Source organism: Heterodontus francisci, chromosome 22 (genome assembly GCF_036365525.1).
Source record: "Heterodontus francisci isolate sHetFra1 chromosome 22, sHetFra1.hap1, whole genome shotgun sequence".
Classification (NCBI taxonomy): Eukaryota; Metazoa; Chordata; class Chondrichthyes; order Heterodontiformes; family Heterodontidae; genus Heterodontus; species Heterodontus francisci.
Genome location: NC_090392.1, coordinates 41,915,777 through 41,934,716, shown reverse-complemented (window position 1 = coordinate 41,934,716; position 18,940 = coordinate 41,915,777). Strand labels below are relative to the sequence as shown.

Sequence of the window (18,940 nt, the reverse complement as noted above, 5' to 3'; positions counted from 1 at the left end):
TAATAACAGACATGATTTTTTTTCCTGAAGAGATAAGGGGGTGCATATTCACAAAGGTGTCAAGGAAGATAACGCAGTTAAAAGAGTTTGTAGGATACCGAGCTTTTTAAATAGCAGCACTAAATATGAAAACAACCAAGTCTTGATAAATTTTTGGGCCTCAACTGGAGTATTGTGAACAATTCTGGGCACCATTCTTTGGCAAAGATGTCAAGGCCTTGGAGAAGATACAGAGGAAGTTTACCAAGATGATACCAGGGTTGAGGGACTTCAGTTAGGTTTTTTTTTAATTCATTCATGGGATCTGGGCGTCACTGGCTATGCCAGCATTTATTGCCCATCGCTAATTGCCCTCGAGAAGGTGATGGTGAGCTGCCTTCTTGAACCGCTGCAGTCCATTTGGAGTAGGTAGACCCAAAGTGCTGTTAGGAAGGGAGTTCCAGGATTTTGACCCAGCGACAGTGAAGGAATGGTGATATAGTTCCAAGTCAGGATGGCGTGTGACTTGGAGGGGAACTTGCAGGTGGTGGTGTTCCCATGTATTTGCTGCCCTTGTCCTTCTAGTTGGTAGAGGTCGCAGGTTTGGAAGGTGCTGTCTAAGGAGCCTTGGTGCATTGCTGCAGTGCATCTTGTAGATGGTACACACTGCTGCTACTGTGTGTTGGTGGCGGAGGGAGTGAATGTTTGTATATGGTGTGCCAATCAAGCAGGCTGCTTTGTCCTGGATGGCGTCGATCTTCTCGAGTGTTGTTGGAGCTGCACCCATCCAGGCAAGTGGAGAGTATTCCATCACACTCCTGACTTGTGCCTTGTAGATGGTGGACAGGCTTTGGGGAGTCAGGAGGTGAGCTACTCGCCGCAGGATTCCTAGCCTCTGACCTGCGCTTGTAGCCACGGTATTTATATGGCTACTCCAGTTCAGTTTCTGGTCAATGGTAGCCCCTAGGATGTTGATAGTGGGGGATTCAGCGATGGTAATGCCGTTGAATGTCAAGGGGAGATGGTTAGATTCTCTCTTGTTGGAGATGCTCATTGCCTGGCACTTGTGTGGCGCGAATGTTACTTGCCACTTATCAGCCCAAGCCTGGATATTGTCCAGGTCTTGCTGCATTTCTACACAGACTGCTTCAGTATCTGAGGAGTCACGAATGGTGCTGAAAATTGTGCAATCATCAGCGAACATCCCCACTTCTGACCTTATGATTGAAGGTAGGTCATTGATGAAGCAGCTGAAGATGGTTGGGCCTAGGACACTACCCTGAGGAACTCCTGCAGTGATGTCCTGGAGCTCAGGTGTTTGAGCTCCAACAACCACAACCATCTTCCTTTGCGATAGGTATGACTCCAGCCAGCGGAGGGTTCTCCCCCCCCCAATTCCCATTGACCTCAGTTTTGCAAGGGCTCCTTGATGCCATACTCGGTCAAATGCAGCCTTGATGTCAAGGGCAGTCACTCTCACCTCACCTCTTGAGTTCAGCTCTTTTGTCCATGTTTGAACCAAGGCTGTAATGATGTCAGAAGCTGAGTGGCCCTGGCGGAACCCAAACTGAGCGTCACTGAGCAGGTTATTGCTAAGCAAGTGCAGCTTGATGGCACTGTTGTTGACACCTTCCATCACTTGACTGATGATTGAGAGTCGGCGGATGGGGCAGTAATTGGCTGGGTAGGACTTGTCCTGCTTTTTGTGTACAGGACATACCTGGGCAATTTTCCACATTGCAGGGTAGATGACAGTGTTGTAGCTGTACTGGAACAGCTTGGCTAGGGGCGCGGCAAGTTCTGGAGCACAGGTCTTCAGTACTATTGCTGGAATATTGTCAGGGCCCATAGCTTTTGCAGTATCCAGTGCCTTCAGTCGTTTCTTGAAATCACACGGAGTGAATCGAATTGGCTGAAGTCTGGCATCTGTGATACTGGGGACTTCAGGAGGAGGCTGAGATGGATCATCAACTCGACACTTCTGGCTGAAGACTGTTGCAAATGCTTCAGCCTTATCTTTCGCACTGATGTGCTGGGGTCCCGCATCATTGAGGATGGGGATATTTGTGGAGCCACCTCCTCCAGTTAGTTGTTTAATTGTCCACCACATTCACGGCTGGATGTGGCAGGACTGCAGAGCTTAGATCGGATCCGTTGGTTATGGGATCACTTAGCTCTATCACATGCTGCTTACGCAGTTTGGCATGCAAGTAGTCCTGGGTTATAGCTTCACCCAGGTTGACACCTCATTTTGAGGTATGCCTGGTGCTGTTCCTGGCATGCCCTCCTGCACTCTTCATTGAACCAGGGTTGGTCTCCTGGCTTGATGGCAATGGTAGAGTGGGAGATATGCCGGGCCATGAGGTTACAGATTGTGGATGAGGACAATTCTGCTGCTGCTGATGGCCCACAGCGCCTCATGGATGCCCAGTTTTGCATTGCTAGATCTGTTCGAAATCTAGCCCATTTAGCACGGTGATAGTGCCACACAACACGATGGACGGTATCCTCAATGTGAAGGCGGGACTTCGTCTCCACATGTACTGTGTGGTGGTCACTCCTACCAATTCTGTCATGGACAGAAGCATCTGCGGCAGGCAGATTGGTGAGGACGAGGTCAAGTATGTTTTTCCCCCACCACCTGCCGCAGACCCAGTCCAGCAGCTATGTCCTTTAGTACTCGGCCAGCTCGGTCAGTAGTAGTGCTATTGAGCCATTCTTGGTGATGGACATTGAAGTCCCCCACCCAGAGTACATTTTGTGCCCTTGCCACCCTCAGTGCTTCCTACAAGTGGTGTTCAACATGGAGGAGTACTGAGTCATCAGCTGAGGGAGGGCAGTCGGTGGCAATCAGTAGGAGGTTACCTTGCCCATGTTTGACCTGATGCCATGAGACTTCATGGGGTCCGGAGTCGATGTTGAGGACTCCCAAGGCAACTCCCTCCCTACTGTATACCACTGTGCCACCACCTCTGGTGGGTCTGTCCTGCCGGTGGCACAGGACATACCCGGGGATGGTGATGGCAGTGTCTGGGACATTGTCTGTAAGGTATGATTCCGTGAGTATGACTATGTCAGGCTGTTGCTTGATTAGTCTATGGGACAGCTCTCCCAACTTTGGCACAAGCCCCCAGACGTTAGTAAGGAGGACTTTGCAGGGTCGACAGGGCTGGGTTTGCCGTTGTCGTTTCCGGTGCCTAGGTCGATGCCGGGTGGTCCGTCCGGTTTCATTCCTTTTTATAGATTTTGTCGCGGTTAGATACAATTGAGTGGCTTGCTAGGCCATTTCAGAGGGCAGTTAAGATCAACCACATTGCTGTGGGTCTGGAGTCACATGTAGGCCAGACCAGGTAAGGACAGCAGATTTCCTTCCCTAAAGGACATTAGTGAACCAGATGGGTTTATACAACAATCGACAATGGTTTCATGGCCATCATTAGACTAGCTTTTAATTCCAGATTTATTAATTAAATTCAAATTCCACCTTCTGCTGTGGTGGGATTCAAACCCATGTCCCCAGAGAGGGCGGCACAGTGGCGCAGTGGTTAGCACCGCAGCCTCACAGCTCCAGCGACCCGGGTTCAATTCTGGGTACTGCCTGTGTGGAGTTTGCAAGTTCTCCCTGCGTCTGCATGGGTTTTCTCCGGGTGCTCCGGTTCCCCCCCACATGCTAAAAGACTTGCAGGTTGATAGGTAAATTGGCCATTAGCAATTGCCCCTAGTATAGGTAGGTGGTAGGGAAATATCGGGACAGGTGGGGATGAGGTAGGAATATGGAATTAGTGTAGGATTAGTATAAATGGGTGGTTGATGGTCGGCACAGACTCGGTGGGCCGAAGGGCCTGTTTCAGTGCTGTATCTCTAAAAAAAAACTAAAAAAAAAAGAAATACCCTGGGTCTCTGAGTTACTCGTCCAGCGATAATAGCACTCCGCCACCGCTTCCCCATATACCCATGTGGAGAGATTGAGAAGCTGGGATGGTTCTCTTTCGAAAGAGAAGGTTAAGGTGAAACCTAATAGAGGTATTCAAAATTGAGGGGTTTTGATAGTTTCTCTAACATTTGTCTATCTCCTTTGACAAGTCAGTTGGTAACCAAAGGTGACTGATTTAAAATAATTGGCAAAAGGACTACAGGGGAAATGAGGCACAATGTCTTAACACAGAGGGTTGTCAAGATCTAGAATGCACTACCTGAAAGGGTGGTGGAATTCCATAGGAACTTTCAAAAGACAACTGGTCGCATATATGAAAACTCATTTGCAGAGTTATGGGGAAAAAGCTAGGGTGTGGGACTAAACTGGACAGCCCTTTCAAAGAGCCAACACGGTATTGACAGGCCAAAAGTCCTTCGACAACACCTTTCAACCCCACGACCTCGACCACCGAGGTCAAAGGCAGCACATGCATGGGAACACCACCACCTGCAAGCGTCACATCATCCTGACTTGGAACTATATCGCCGTTCCTTCACTGTCACCGAGTCAAAATCCTGGAACTCCCTTCCTAACATCACTGTTGGTGTACCCACACCCCAAGGACTGCAGCAGTTCAAGAAAGAGCTCACCACCACCTTCTCAAGGACAATTAGAGATGGGCAATAAATGCTGGCCTCGCCAGCGATGCCCACATTCCATGAACGAATAATAAGAAAAGGTGTCTTTCCGTGTTGCAAGATTCCATAAGGTAGAAAGGCTTAGTGTGCCTGAAAACAGGGCTAACAGTGGTGAGTCTTCGGCAGAATCACACCCAGATTCTGGATGGAGCAGGTTTGGCGAGTCAAAGGGCTTTTTCTCATTCTTGCCAATTCAGGGGACTTTATTGGTCACATCCATACTTTGCCATTTATCCTTATTTACTTTCATCTCAAATTGACTGCAACTTCAAATTTTAGTCCAGGCAGGTTTGCTGGATCCTCCACTCTCTGGATTCCAGCAAGATGTGTGGGGATGATAAATGAATATTATCCTAAGACATGGTTCTTCAGGTTTATGGCATCTCTTCAGTCTCTTTTAGTGATTGGAAGCTAGTGTCCAGTGGCATACCACAGGGATCTGTGCTGGGTCCCCTATTGTTTATCATTTATATAAACGACATTGATGACTATGTGAGGGGTAGGATCAGAAAGTTTGCGGAAGACACAAAGATTGGCCGAGTGGTTAACAGTGAGGTTGAGTGTCTTGGGTTACAGGAAGATATAGACGGGATGGTCAAATGGGCAGAAAAGTGGCAGATGGAATTTAACCCTGAAAAGTGTGAGGTGATACACTTTGGAAGGAGTAATGTGACACTGAAGTATTCAATGAATGGCCTGACACTGGGAAGTTCCGAGGAACAAAGGGACCTTGGCGTGTTTGTCCATAGATCTCTGAAGGCAGAAGGGCAGGTTAATAGGGTGATGAAAAAGGCATATGGGACACTTGCCTTTATCAATCGAGGCATAGATCACAAAAGCAGGGAGATCATGTTGGAGTTGTATAGAACTTTGGTAAGGCCACAGCTGGAGTACTGTGTGCAATTCTGGCCGCCACATTATAGGAAGGATGTGATTGCACTGGAGGGGGTGCAGAGGCGATTCACCAGGATGTTGCCTGGGATGGAACATTTAAGCTATGAAGAGAGGTTGGATAGGCTTGGGTTGTTTTTCACTGGAGCAGAGAAGACTGAGGGGTGACCTGATCGAGGTGTACAAGATTATGAGGGGCATGGACAGGGTGGATAGGGAGCAGCTGTTCCCCTCAGTTGAAGGGTCAGTTACGAGGGGACACAAGTTTAAAGTGAGGGGCAGGAGGTTTAAGGGGGATTTGAGGAAGAACATTTTTACTCAGAGGGTGGTGACGGTCTGGAATGCACTGCCTGGGAGAGTGGTAGAGGCGGGTTGCCTCACATCCTTTAAAAAGTACCTGGATGAGCACTTGGCACGTCATAACATTCAAGGCTATGGGCCAAGTGCTGGCAAATGGGATTAGGTAGACAGGTCAGGTGTCTTTAATGCATCAGTGCAGACTCGATGGGCCAAAGGGCCTTTTCTGCACTGTATTATTCTGTGATTCTCCTGCTCTCTAGAAATTTGAATTTGCTTATCCCAATGCCAAGAAAAGTAACCCTCTGTCCAGTGCTATGGAAGGTCTCCATTCTTACACTTCTAACTGACCATATTGCCTTTATATCTGCAACAGTCATTTTGAAATTTTTACCGAATTCACCATTGCTTTAGGTATGCGACAATACATTTTTCTGGATTTCTTTTGTTTGAAGACTCTGCTCATTCAATGGTCATTGCCTGTGAACCTGCATAGGCCTGGTTATGGTCCTGAATCAGTTACTATCACATGGTCTAACACCTTGTGTACTTGACTAACTCATCAGATTATACAGTTTGACATCAAAAATATACTTTGATGAGTAAAACTGTCCCAGTGAAATCCTTCAGACTGCACCTACTGTCTCCTACTAGTTACATGAACTACATTTTCCCCATTTAAGAAATGTAGTCAGCCTGATCATAGAGCCGAAGCCACCTCCAGCCAGATGAAACAGATGGTCACTTCCAATTGTTAATCCGATACAATACTAAAAATAAAATCACAGGCGAAAGCAGAAGCCCCTATCTGAAGTGTGCCTGCAGAACAGTGCTTCCATCAAAAAACCTCAACAAATGTTAAACAACCATTCAAACTTACCATATAACGTACTTTATTCAACTCAATAGAAATTTTACATGAAGTGAAATCTGCAATTAAACTCTGTGGGAAGAATGGTACATTTTCCATTTCCAGGCAAAAATGGCAGATTTCCTGACACCTCCTTGACAAAGGCACCAACTAGTTTGGGAACGAAACAGACCAACAGCTTCCAGGTTCAATCCATCATCTATACTAAATCAGGACAGCAGTTAGGGGACTACAAATAGCATCACCGTCCCTGGGAGCGGGAAGCCACACTATCACCTAGATCACTACCCAGCGATAGCTAGCAGCAAGTGCACATTTGGCTATCATCAAGGTTAGCTTAAAATGAGGCCCTCCATGGTATGCGGAGCACGACAGTAGTTTAGATTGCAGCATTTTGTCTTGCTGTGGATGCTTTTCTTCCCCACCACAACCAGCAACTGGGCAGAAAACAGGATTAGAAACCAGAGATTACCACAGCACATTACACTATGAACAACAATTAGTAATTTATATCTCAATTTGGCTATCATTAGAAAAATAGAATAACTCAAGTTAATGCATGTGAGAATCCATCAAAACAAGGATGGCAAAATCGGTCCCGAATACACAAAGTTACTGACCTCTATCCCAACAACAACTTGCATTTATATAGCACCTTTAACAGAGTAAAACATCCCAAGGTGCTTCACAGGGCCATTACCAAACAATATTTGATGCAGAAGGAGATATCAGAACGGATGAAGAAAAGCTTGGTCAAAGGGGTAAGTTTTAAAGCAGCATCTTAAAGGAAGAGCTAGAGAGGCAGAGAAATTTAGGGAGAAAATTCCACAGCTTAGGGCCAGGCAGCAGGTATGTGATCAAAAGCTCATCTAAGTTGTAAACTGTCTGGTTCAGCAGACAGCTGCCAGCGAGAGGGATGGTTAGGGAACAGGGTTTGTTATGGGGACCAAAGACAATGGCTTCAGTCTTCCTAATATTCAGCTGAAGGAAATTTCTGCTCATTGGATGTTGAACGAGCAGTCTGATAATTTAGAGACAGTGGGGGGATTAAAAGAGGTGGTTATGAGGTACAGCTGGGTGTCGTCAGCCTCCATGTGGAACCTGACATCACCGAGCAGCAGCATGTAGATGAGAAATAGGAGGGACCGAGTATAGATACTTGGGTGACTCCAGAGGTCACAATCCCATAAGCACCATTCTTCCATCGTACTCGCGGTGAACAATCCGCTGCAATTCTCCGCCAACATTTATTACTGGCACTCATCCTGCTGTCACAAATCCCCAAGTCTCACTTTCTGTTAACCTTTCTCCAATCACAGCTTCCTCATTGCTCCAGTCCAGTGTCTGAGCATCACACATAAACACCCAGTTGAAACCCTAATGCTCTGCATCTCACCTTCAAACCCACACCACCCCAAATCCCTGGCTCACTTCACCCCCTCCCTTCTCACCCCCCCCCCCCAACTCCCTGCACCCCTCTCCTCTCCGCACACCCTTCGTCCTCTAACCCCCTCATCGTCCCTCTCTCCCCATGTTCCCAGCTACCCTCTACATCACTCCACCACCGATTCCCTATCATCAAAACCCTCTCCTCCTCCCCAACCCCTCAACGCCTCTCCCTGCCAATCCCACACACCCCTCTCCTTCCTCCCCAGCCCCTCCACCCTGATCCACTCACCCTCAATCTCCACCCAGATCCCCTTGCCCCTTCCCTCTCCACCCGATCCCCTCACCCTCCCTCCACCCCAATCCCCTCGCCCCCTCCCTCCACCCCGATCCCCTCGCCCTCTACCCCGATCCTCTCCCCGATACCCACTCCCCCTCCACCCCGATTCCTGATCTCCTCACCCTCCTCCCGATCCCCTCACCCACTTTCACACCACCCCGATCCCGTCAACTCCCCTCTCCCTCCACCCCGATTCCCTCACCCTCCCTTCCCTCCACCCGATCCCTCACCCTCTCCTTCCTCCACTCCGATCCCCTCAACCCCCTCTCCTTCCTCCACTCCGATCCCCTCAACCCCCTCTCCCTCATCCCCTCACCCCCTCCCGATCCCCTCATCTCCCACTCACTCCACCCCATATCCCCCCCTTTCCCTCCACCCCGATCCCCACTCCCCGTCCACCACGATCTCTACTCTCCCCTCCTCCCTCATCACCACCCTCGCCTCCTCCCTCTGATACCCTCACCCTCCCCTCCGATTCCCTCACTCTTCCCACCCGCCACCCCGATTCCCTCACCCTCCCTCCCTCCATCCTGATTCCCTCACCCTCCCTCCCTCCATCCCGATTCCCTCACCGTCCCCTCCCCTTCCTCCACCCTGATTCCCTCACCTTCTCCCCTCCACCCCGATCCCTCACCCTCCCCTCCCTCCACCCCAATCCCCTCAATCCCAATACCCTCCGCCCCGATCCCCTCAACTCCCTCCGCCCCGACCCCCTCAACACCCTCCGCCCCGATCCCCTCAACTCCCTCCGCCCGCCACCCCGATCCCCTCATCTCCCTCCTCCCCCACCCCGATCCCCTCAACTCCCTCCTCCCCGACCCCCTCAACTCCCTCCTCCCCGACCCCCTCAACTCCCTCCTCCCCGATCCCCTCAACTCCCTTCACCCCGATCCCCTCAACTCCCTTCACCCCGATCCCCTCAACTCCCACCACCCCGATCCCCTCAACTCCCTTCTCCCTCCACCCCGATCCCCTCAATTCCCTTCTCCCTCCACCCCGATCCCCTCAATTCCCTTCTCCCTCCACCCCGATCCCCTCAATTCCCTTCTCCCTCCACCCAGATCCCCTCAACTCCCCTCCCTCCTCCCTCCCCCCCGCGCGCCCAACGGTCAGGGACGGACTAATCCACCTCCCGCACCCGGCGGGGACACAGGAAATAGTCGAGGCCGGGCTGGATCCAGGCCCACACACCGACTGTTATGGGCAGGGTGGCGGGGCAACGGATATCGGTGTGGCGCACTGTTTGCCTGACGAGCGGCGGGGCTGTGGAAGCTGCCCGAGGCCCGAGCGCCGGCTCCCCCCGCAATGACCCGGAGGTGCAGTGTTCCAGCCCGAGCCGGACCGTACCACCGGCGGGGAGCGAGCAGGGCTGAGGCCGAGGCTGGGGCGGGGGATCGGGGTCCGGGAAAGCCGCGGTCCCGCCAGAGAACGGACACTAGCTCTCGGCGGTCATAGCTGCAGGAGCTCTGCGGCTGGGCCCGCGGACAGCAGCAGCCTCCTCCTCTCCCCTCCCCCTGTTCCCCGGGCGGGGATGGGCCGCAGACGCCGCCATTTTGGGAGCGACTAAAACAACAAGAAGCCGGGAAAGGGGAGCGGGGCGGCGAGGACAGCACCCCGGAACACCGGGCCTGCACTTACCCCGAGCCGGACTCTCCTCGGAAGCTTTTGCACCCCTGGGCACGGCGTGGGAACGACGATTCGCACTGTAAATAGCGGCCGGTGCTCACCTCAGAACGGAGAATGGAGCAGCGCCGCCCGTATTAGCATAAAGAGGCCCGCCCGCCGCACACTGCCATTGGCTGCAGCACAGCGCGGGGAGAGAGCGGCCACCGGGCCGGGGAAAGAGACCCGGGATAGAGAGAGACCCGGGTTAGAAACACGGATAGAGAGAGACCTCGGATAGACACACGGATAGAGAGAGAGAGAGAGAGACCCGGGTTAGAAACACGGATAGAGAGAGACCTCGGATAGACACACGGATAGAGAGAGAGACCCGGGTTAGAAACACGGATAGAGACCCGGGTTAGAAACACGGATAGAGACCCGGGATAGAAACACGGATAGAGAAAGATCCGGGATAGAGAGAGAGAAAGAGAGACCCGAGATAGAAACACCAGGATAGAGAGAGAGACTTGGGATAGAGAGAGAGACCCGGGTTAGAAACACGGATAGATAGATAGAGAGAGAGAGAGACCCGGGTTAGAAACACGGATAGATAGATAGAGAGAGAGAGACCCGGGATAGAAACACGGATAGAGAAAGATCCGGGATAGAGAGAGAGAGAGAGAAAGAGAGACCCGAGATAGAAACACCGGGATAGAGAGAGAGACTCGGGATAGAAACACCGGGATAAAGAGAGAGAGACCTGGGATAGGAACACCAGGATAGATAGTGAGAGAGAGACCTGGGATAGAAACACTGGGATAGAGAGAGAGACCCGGCATAGGAACACCAGGATAGAGAGAGAGACCCAGGATAGATAGTGAGAGAGAGACCTGGGATAGAAACACTGGGATAGAGAGAGAGACCCGGGATAGAAACACCAGGAGAGAGAGACCCGGGATAGAAACACTGGACGAGAGAGAGAGAGACCCGGGATAGAGAGAGAGAGTCGGGATAGAACCACTGGGATAGAGAGACCCGGGATAGAAACACTGGGATAGAGAGAGAGACAGACCCGGGATAGAAACACCGGGAGGGAGAGAGAGAGAGAGAGAGACCCGGGATAGAAACACCGGGATAGAGAGAGAAAGAGATTCGGGATAGAAACACCGGGATAGAGAACGAGATAGAGAAAGAGTGACCTGGGATAGAGAGAGAGAGAGTGACCCGGGATAGAAACACCGGGAAAGAGAGAGAGCCGGGATAGAGAGAGAGAGAGAGAGAGACAGACCCGGGATAGAAACACCGGGAGGGAGAGAGAGAGAGACCCGGGATAGAAACACCGGGATACGGAGAGAGAGAGATTCAGGATAGAAACACCAGGATAGAGAGAGAGAGACCCGGGATAGAGAACGAGATAGAGAAAGAGTGACCTGGGATAGAGAGAGTGACCCAGGAAAGAGAGAGGGAGAGACCCGGGATAGAGAGAGTGTGAGAGAGACCCGGGATAGATAGAGAGAGAGCGGGAGAGTCAGCCGCGATAGAGAGAGCGGGAGAGACACCCGGGATAGGGAGAGAAGACACCCGGGATAAAGAGAGAGAGAGAGAGAGACTCAGGATAGAGAGAGTGTGTGAGAGACACCAGGGATAGATAGAGAGAAAGAGACACCCTAGATAGAGAGAGAGACCCCGGAATGATAGAGAGAGTGAGTGAGAGAGAGACCCACGATAGAGTGAGAAAGAGAGAGAGACCCTGATAGAAAGAGAGAGAGAATGTGTGAGGAAGGGAGAGAGAGACCCCCAGGATAGAGAGAGTGAGAGATAGACCTGGAATAGAGACAGCCTGTGAGAGAGAGAGCTAGGACAGAGACAGAAAGTGAGTGTGTCCCGGGATAGAGAGAGAGAGACCCGGGACAGAGAGAGAAAGCGAGGGAGACCCAGGATAGAGAGAGAGAGAGAAAGCCCCACATGGGAGAGAGAGAGCCGGATGATATCAAACTTGGAGGTGTGAACAATGGGAATGATACAAATCGACTGCAACAGGACATAGATAAGCTAGCAGAATGGGCAGACAAGTGGCAGATGGAATTCAATACAGAGAAGTGTGAGGTGATGCATTTTTCGAGAAGGGATAGAGAGGGGCAATATAGACTAAATGGTAGTTCTAAAGAGTGTGCAGCGTCGGAGGGACCCAGGGTTCACGTTCATAGAGCTTTGAAGGTGGCAGGACATATTGAGAGAGTCATTAGCAAAGTGGGATCCTGGGCTTCATAAATAGAGGTGTTGAGTACAAAAGCAGGGGAGTTATGCTGAACCTTTTTAAAGCTTTGGTTAGGCCCCAACTGGAGTATTGTGCCCAGTTCTGGTCACCACGCTTTAGGGATTATGTGAGGGTCCTTGAGAGGGTGCAGAGGAGATTTAGCAGAATGGTTCCAGGGATGGGGGATTTTAATTACAAGGTTAAGTTGAAAAATCTGGGGTTGTTTTCCTTAGAACAAAGGAGATTGAGGGGAGATTTAATAGAAGTGAACCAGATTATGACTGGCTTAAAGTTAGACAAGGGAAAACTGTTCAATTTAACTCATGATACAAGGAATAGGGTCACAGGTTGAAAGTTTTGGGCAAGAGATGCAGTAGGAATATGAGGAAGCACATTTTTATGCAGCAGGTGGTAATGACCCAGAACTTGCTGCCCACAAGGATGGTGGAAGCAGAGACAATTAATGACTTCAAGAGGAAGTTGGATGGCCAATTGAGGGAAATAGACTTGCTGAATGACGGGGATCGAGAGGGGGAGTGGGACTGACTGGATAGCTCTGTGGAAAGCCGACATGAACTCGATGTGCCGAATGGCCTTCTGTGCTGTATATGATTCTATGATGTGGGATAGAGAGGGAGAGACCCGTGTTAGAGTGAAAGAGAGAGGGAGACCTGGGGTACATAGAGAGGGAGGAAGACCTGGGATAGGGAGAAAGAGAGACCTGGGATTGAGAAAGAGAGAGTGAGAAACCGTGGATAGAGAGTGAGAGAGTTCCAGAATAGATAGATAGAGAGACCAACCCATGATAGAGAGAGACCCAGGATAGATAGTTAGAGAGAGAAGGAGGCCTGGGATGCCGGTGGGGGAGTGGGGGAGGAGAAGAGAGAGAGAGTAAAAGCAAAATACTGCGGATGCTGGAAATCTGAAATAAAAACAAGAAATGCTGGAATCACTCAGCAGGTCTGGCAGCATCTGTGGAAAGAGAAGCAGAGTTAACGTTTCGGGTCAGTGACCCTTCTTCGGAAGAGAGAGAGAGAGACCTGGGATAGAGAGAGAGGGGAGAGAGGGAGGGACCTGAGAGAGATCCGGGATAGAGAGAGAGACCTGGGATGGAGAGAGAGAGAGACCTGTGATGGACAGAGTGAGAGACCCGGGAGAGAATGAGAGAGAAATCTGTGATACAGAGAGAGATCTGGGATAGAGACCCGAGAGAGTGAGAGAGACCTGGGATACAGAGACCCGGGATCAATAGATAGATAGAGAGGAGGAGACCCAGGATGGAGAGAGGGAGAGCTGGGATAGAGAGGGAAAGAGACCCGGGATAGCGAGGCAATTTTAGACCTGGTAATATGTAATGAAACAGGATTAATAAATGATCTCATACTAAAGAATCCTCTAGGCAGGAATGATCATAACATGATAGAATTTCACAATGAGAGTGAGAAATTTGGGTCTGAAATTAGTGTCTTGAACTTAAATAAAGCCAATTATAAGGGTGTGAAGACAGAGTTGGCTAAAATAGACTGGGAAAGGAAGTTATACAGTAAGACTGCAGAGAAGCAGTGGCAGACATTTAAGGAGATATTTCATAACTCTCCATTGAGGAAGAAAAGACTATGAAAATAATACACCATCAGTGGTTAACTAAGGAAGTATCAAATTGAAGAAAAGGTGTACAATGCTGTGAAGATCAGTGGTAGGCCAGAAGATTGGGAAAACTTTAGAGACCAGCTGAGGATGAATTAAAAAAAATAGAGGGAGAAGTTGAGTCTGGGAGTCAACTAGTAAGAAATATAAAAACAGACATTAAAAGCCTCTACAAATATATAAAAAGGGAAGAAAGCAGCTAAAGTAAGTGCTGGTCTCCGAGAGGATTAAACTGGGGAATTACATACAAACAGGCATACGAGCTAGGAGCAGGAGTAGGCTATTCGGCCCCTCGAGCCTGCTCCGCCATTCTATAAGATCATGGCTGATCTGTTTGTAGACACAACTCCACTTTCATGCCTACCCCCGATACCCTTTGACTCCCTTGTTTGGAAAGAACCTACCTACCTTAAAAACATTCAATGACCCTGCCTCCACTGCTCTCCGGGGAAGACGGTTCCACAGACTCCCAACCCTCAGAGAAAAAATGTCTTCTGGTCTCTATCTTAAATGGGAGACCCCTTATTTTTAAACTGCCGCCTAGTTTTAGTCTCTCCCACAGGGGAAACATCCTTTCAACATCCACCCTGTCAAGTCCCCTCAGGATCTTGCATGTTTCAATAAGATCACCTCTCATCCTTCTAAACTCCAATGAATACAGACCCAACCTGTCCAATCTTTCCTCATAAGATAACCCTCTCATCCCAGGAATCAGTTGAGTGAACCTTCATAATTCACCAACACAATTATATCCTTTGTTAAGTAAGGAGGCCAAAACATACGCAGTGTTCTAGATATGGTCTCATCAATGCCCTGTACAACTGTAGAAAACACACCTCTACTTTTATAAAAGCAAAATACTGCAGATGCTGGAAATCTGAAATAAAAACAAGAAATGCTGGAAATACTCAGGTCTGGCAGCATCTGTGGAGAGTGAAGCAGAGTTTAAAGTTTCAGGTCAGTGACCATCAGAACTGCCATTTCTTGTTTTTATCTTTACTTTTATATTTCATTCCCCTTGCAATAAACGACAACATTGCATTTGCCTTCTTAACCACTCGCTGTACTTGCATACTAGCTTTTTGTGTTTTGTGTACTAGGACGCCCAGATCCCTCTGCATCTCAGAGTTCTGCAATCTCGCTCCATTTAAATATGTTGCTTTTCTATTTTTCCAGCCAAAGTGGACAAGTTTACACTTTCCCACATTATACTCCATCTGCCAAATCTTTGCCCACTCACTTAACCTATCTGTGTCCTTTCTGAACAAATTTAGCATGGATAGAGGATTGATTAGCTAACAGGAAACATAAATTAGGTGTAAATGGGTCAGTTTCAGGTTGGCAAGCTGTAACTAGTGGAGTCCCGCAGGGATCAGTGCTGGGGCCTCAACTATTTACAATCTATATCAATGACTTGGATGAAGGGACAGAATGTATGGTTGCTAGAATTGCTGATGACACAAAGATATATAGGAGAGTTAGTTGTGAAGAGGACATAAGGAGTCTGCAAAGGGATATCTATGTTACCTTTTTTTTTAGTAAGCTTTGATGTGGCACCTTTTCAAATGCCTTCTGGAAATTCAAGTACACCACATCCACAAGTTTCCCCTTTATCCATGTTGCTTGTTACTTCCTCAAAGAACTCTAATAAATTAGTCAAACGGGACTTCCCTTTCAAATGAAAAATAAATAAATGGTAGAGACTTTGAACAAGTATTTTGTATCTGTCTTCATGGTAGGAGGCACAAAAAGCATTCCAAGAGGCAAACGGGAAAGAGGAACTTGAAACAATCACTTATCCCTCGAAAAAAAGTACTAGGAAACCTAATGGGACTAAAGGCTGACAAGTCCCCTGGACCTGATGGTCTACATCCTAGGGGCTTAAAAAAAACTGGCAGCAGAGATTGTGGATGCATTGGTTGTAACCTTCCAAAATTCCCGAGACTCTGGAAAGGTCGCAGCAGATTTGAAAACCACAAATGTAACACCTTTATTCAAGAAATGAGGGGGACAGAAAGCAGGAAACTAGAGGCCAGTTAGCCTAACATCTGTCATTGGGAAAATGCTAGAATCCATTATTAAGGAAGGAGTAGCAGGACATTTAGAAAATCATAATACAATCAGACAGAGTCAACACAGTTTTATGAAAAGGAAACAATGCTCAACGAATTTATTAGCATTCTTTGAGGTGTAATGAACAGTGTGGATAAAGGGAAACTGGTAGATGTAGTGTATTTGGATTTTCAAAAGACATTTGATCAGCTGCCACATACAAGGCTACTACACAAGATAAGAGCTCATGGTGTTGGGGGTAAAATATTAGCATGGGTAGAGGATTGGCTAACTAGCAGGAAACAGAGTCAGGATGAATGGAGCACTTTCAGGTTGTCAAACTGTAACTAGTGGAGTTCTGCAGGGATCTGTGCTGGGGCCACAACTATTTATGATCTATATTAATGACTTGGATAAGGGGACCGACTGTATTGTAGCCAAATTGGCAAATGATACAAAGATTGGTAGGAATGTAAGTTGTGAGGAGGACACAAAGTGTCTGCAAAGAGATATAGATAGGTTAAGTGGGCAAAAAATTGGCAGATAGAGTATAATGTGGGAAAATGTGAGGTTATCCACTTTGGTAGCAAGAATAGAAAAGCAGAATATTACTTACTTGGAGAGAGACTGCAGAATTCTGTGGTTCAGAAGGACCTGGGTTTCCTTGTACATGAATCACAAAAAACTTAGCATTCAGGTACAGCAAGTAATTAGGAAGGCAAATGGAATGTTGAATTTTATGTAAAGGGGGATGAACTATAGAAGTAAGGAAGTCTTGCTACAACTGTACAGGGCTTTGGTGAGACTGCACCTAGAGTACTATGTACAGTTTTGGTCTCCTTACTTGAGAAGGGATATACTTGCATTGGAAGCAGTTCAGAGAAGATTCACTAGGTTGATTCCCGGAATGAAGGGAATGAGGCAAGGTTGACCCTATACTCATTGGCGTTCAGAAGAATTAAAGGTGATCTTATTGAAGCAAACAAGATTCTTGTAGATTCTTGACAGGGTAGATGCTGAGAGGATGTTTCCCCTTATGGGGGAATCTAGAACAAGGGGGCACAGTTTCAAAATAAGGGGTCTCCCTTTTAAGACAGAGATGAGGGTCGTTAATCTTTGGAATTCTGTTCCCCAGAGAATAGTGGAAGTTGGGTCATTGAATGTTTTTAAGGCAGAGGTAGACAGATTCTTGACAAACAAGGCCACAATCAGATTAGTGATGATCTTATTGAATGGCAGAGCTGGCTCGAGGGGCTGAATGGCCTACTCCCACTCCTGCTCCTATTTATTATGATTTTATATTAGAGAGAGACTGAAAGAGAGACCCTGGAGAAAGAGAGAGAGACTGACCTGGAATAGAGACAGAGAGAGGAAGACCCAGAACAGAGAGAAAGAGACATGGGATAGAGAGAGAAACGTGATATAGAGAAAGAGATCTGGGTGAAAGAAAGAGAGAGGGAAGGGAAACCCTGGATAAAGAGAGGGAGAGACCAGGATACAGACAGACAGAAAGAGAGGGAGAGACACGCAGGATGTAGAGAAACACGTGATGGATAGCGAGAGAGTCGAGGAATAGATATCTTGAGAGAGAGAACAGGGAGACCCAGGGCAGAGAGAAAGTGATGTGGGAAGAGAGAGAGAGAGAAGTGTGATAGAGGGAGACCTGGGACAGAGAGAAAGAGACACAGGATAGAGAGAAAAGCATGTTAGAGAGGGCGACCCGGGATAGATGGAGAGATGCAGACAGAGAGAAAGAGATGCAGGATAGAGAGAGACACCTGGGAGAAAGAGAGAAGGAAGGGAGACCTGGGATAACGAGAGAGAGAGAGATCTGGGATAGAGACAGACAAAAAGAGAGAGAGATGTGGAAAACAGAGACACAGGATACATAAAGAGCGAGAGGGAGAGAGATGCAAAATAGAGAGAGAGAGACGTGGGATAGAGAGGGAGACCCAGGACAGAGAGGGAGGGAGAAAGAGACCTGGGATAAAGAGAGAGAGAGAGATCGGGGTACAGACATACAGAAAGAGAGGGAGAGACACGTGATAGATAGTGAGAGAGAGTGTGAGAGAGTCGAGGAATAGATACATTGAGAGAGAGAACAGGGAGACCCAGGGCAGAGAGAAAGTGATGTGGGAAGAGAGAGAAGTGTGATAGAGGGAGACCTGGGACAGAGAGAAAGAGACCTGGGAGAAAGAAAGAGAAAAGGAAGGGAGACCTGGGATAAAGAGATAGAGAGACCCGGGATAGAGACAGACAGAAAGAGAGAGAGACGTGGAAAACAGAGAGACACAGGATAGATAGAAAGCGCGAGAGAAAGAGAGACACAGGATAGAGAGAAAGGGACACATGATGGAGAGAGAAGCGTGATGGAGAGAGAGAGAAAGACCGGGAGAAAGAGAGAGGGAGACCGGGAGAAAGAGAGAGAGATCCAGGAGAGAAACAGACAGAGAGGGACCCAGGATAAACAGAGAGCGGGTGAGGCCCAGGATAGAGAGAAAGAAACTCTGTGTGGACAGAGAGAGAGGGAGAGATCAAGAAACCTGGAATGGAGAGAGAGAGCGCCCTGGATAGAGTGAGAGAGGTCAGAAACCCAGGAAATAGAGTGAGAGAGGCAAGAGACCTGGGATATAGAGTGAGAGAGAGGCCAAGATAGAGAGAGCCCGGCACAGAGAGAGAAAGAGCTGGGAAGGGGAAAGAGAGAGATTGGGATCAAGAGACCCAGGATAGAGAGAGAGAGAGAGACCTGGGATAGAGAAAGAGAGACAGAGAGATAGACTCAGGATAGAGAGAGAGTATGGGATAAAGAGAGAGACTGGGATCGAGAGAAAGAGACATGGGATAGTGAGAGCGAGCCTGAGATAGATAGCGAAGCCGGATATGGGAAAGAGAGAGAGGGGTAGAGAGGGAAAGAGAGTCTGGGATTGAGATGAGAAAGAAATCCAGGATATAGGGAGGGAGAGAGCCCGAGAAAGAGAGAGAGAGAGACCCAGGATAGAAA

At 48.6% G+C, this 18,940-nt stretch overlaps 1 protein-coding gene across 1 annotated transcript in view; it reads right to left on the bottom strand.

Annotated features, from left to right (window-relative positions):
- prdm10 (PR domain containing 10) overlaps positions 1-8,070 on the bottom strand; it is a 222,800-nt gene extending 214,730 nt beyond the window's left edge. Inside the window, exons 1-2 of the mRNA XM_068054249.1 lie at positions 7,273-8,070; positions 6,662-7,089 (exon numbers count right to left, since the gene is read on the bottom strand). The gene's annotated coding sequence lies outside the window, so the exon portion shown is untranslated. The remainder of the gene's footprint in view (positions 1-6,661; positions 7,090-7,272) is intronic.
- Between the last annotated feature and the right edge of the window lie 10,870 nt (positions 8,071-18,940).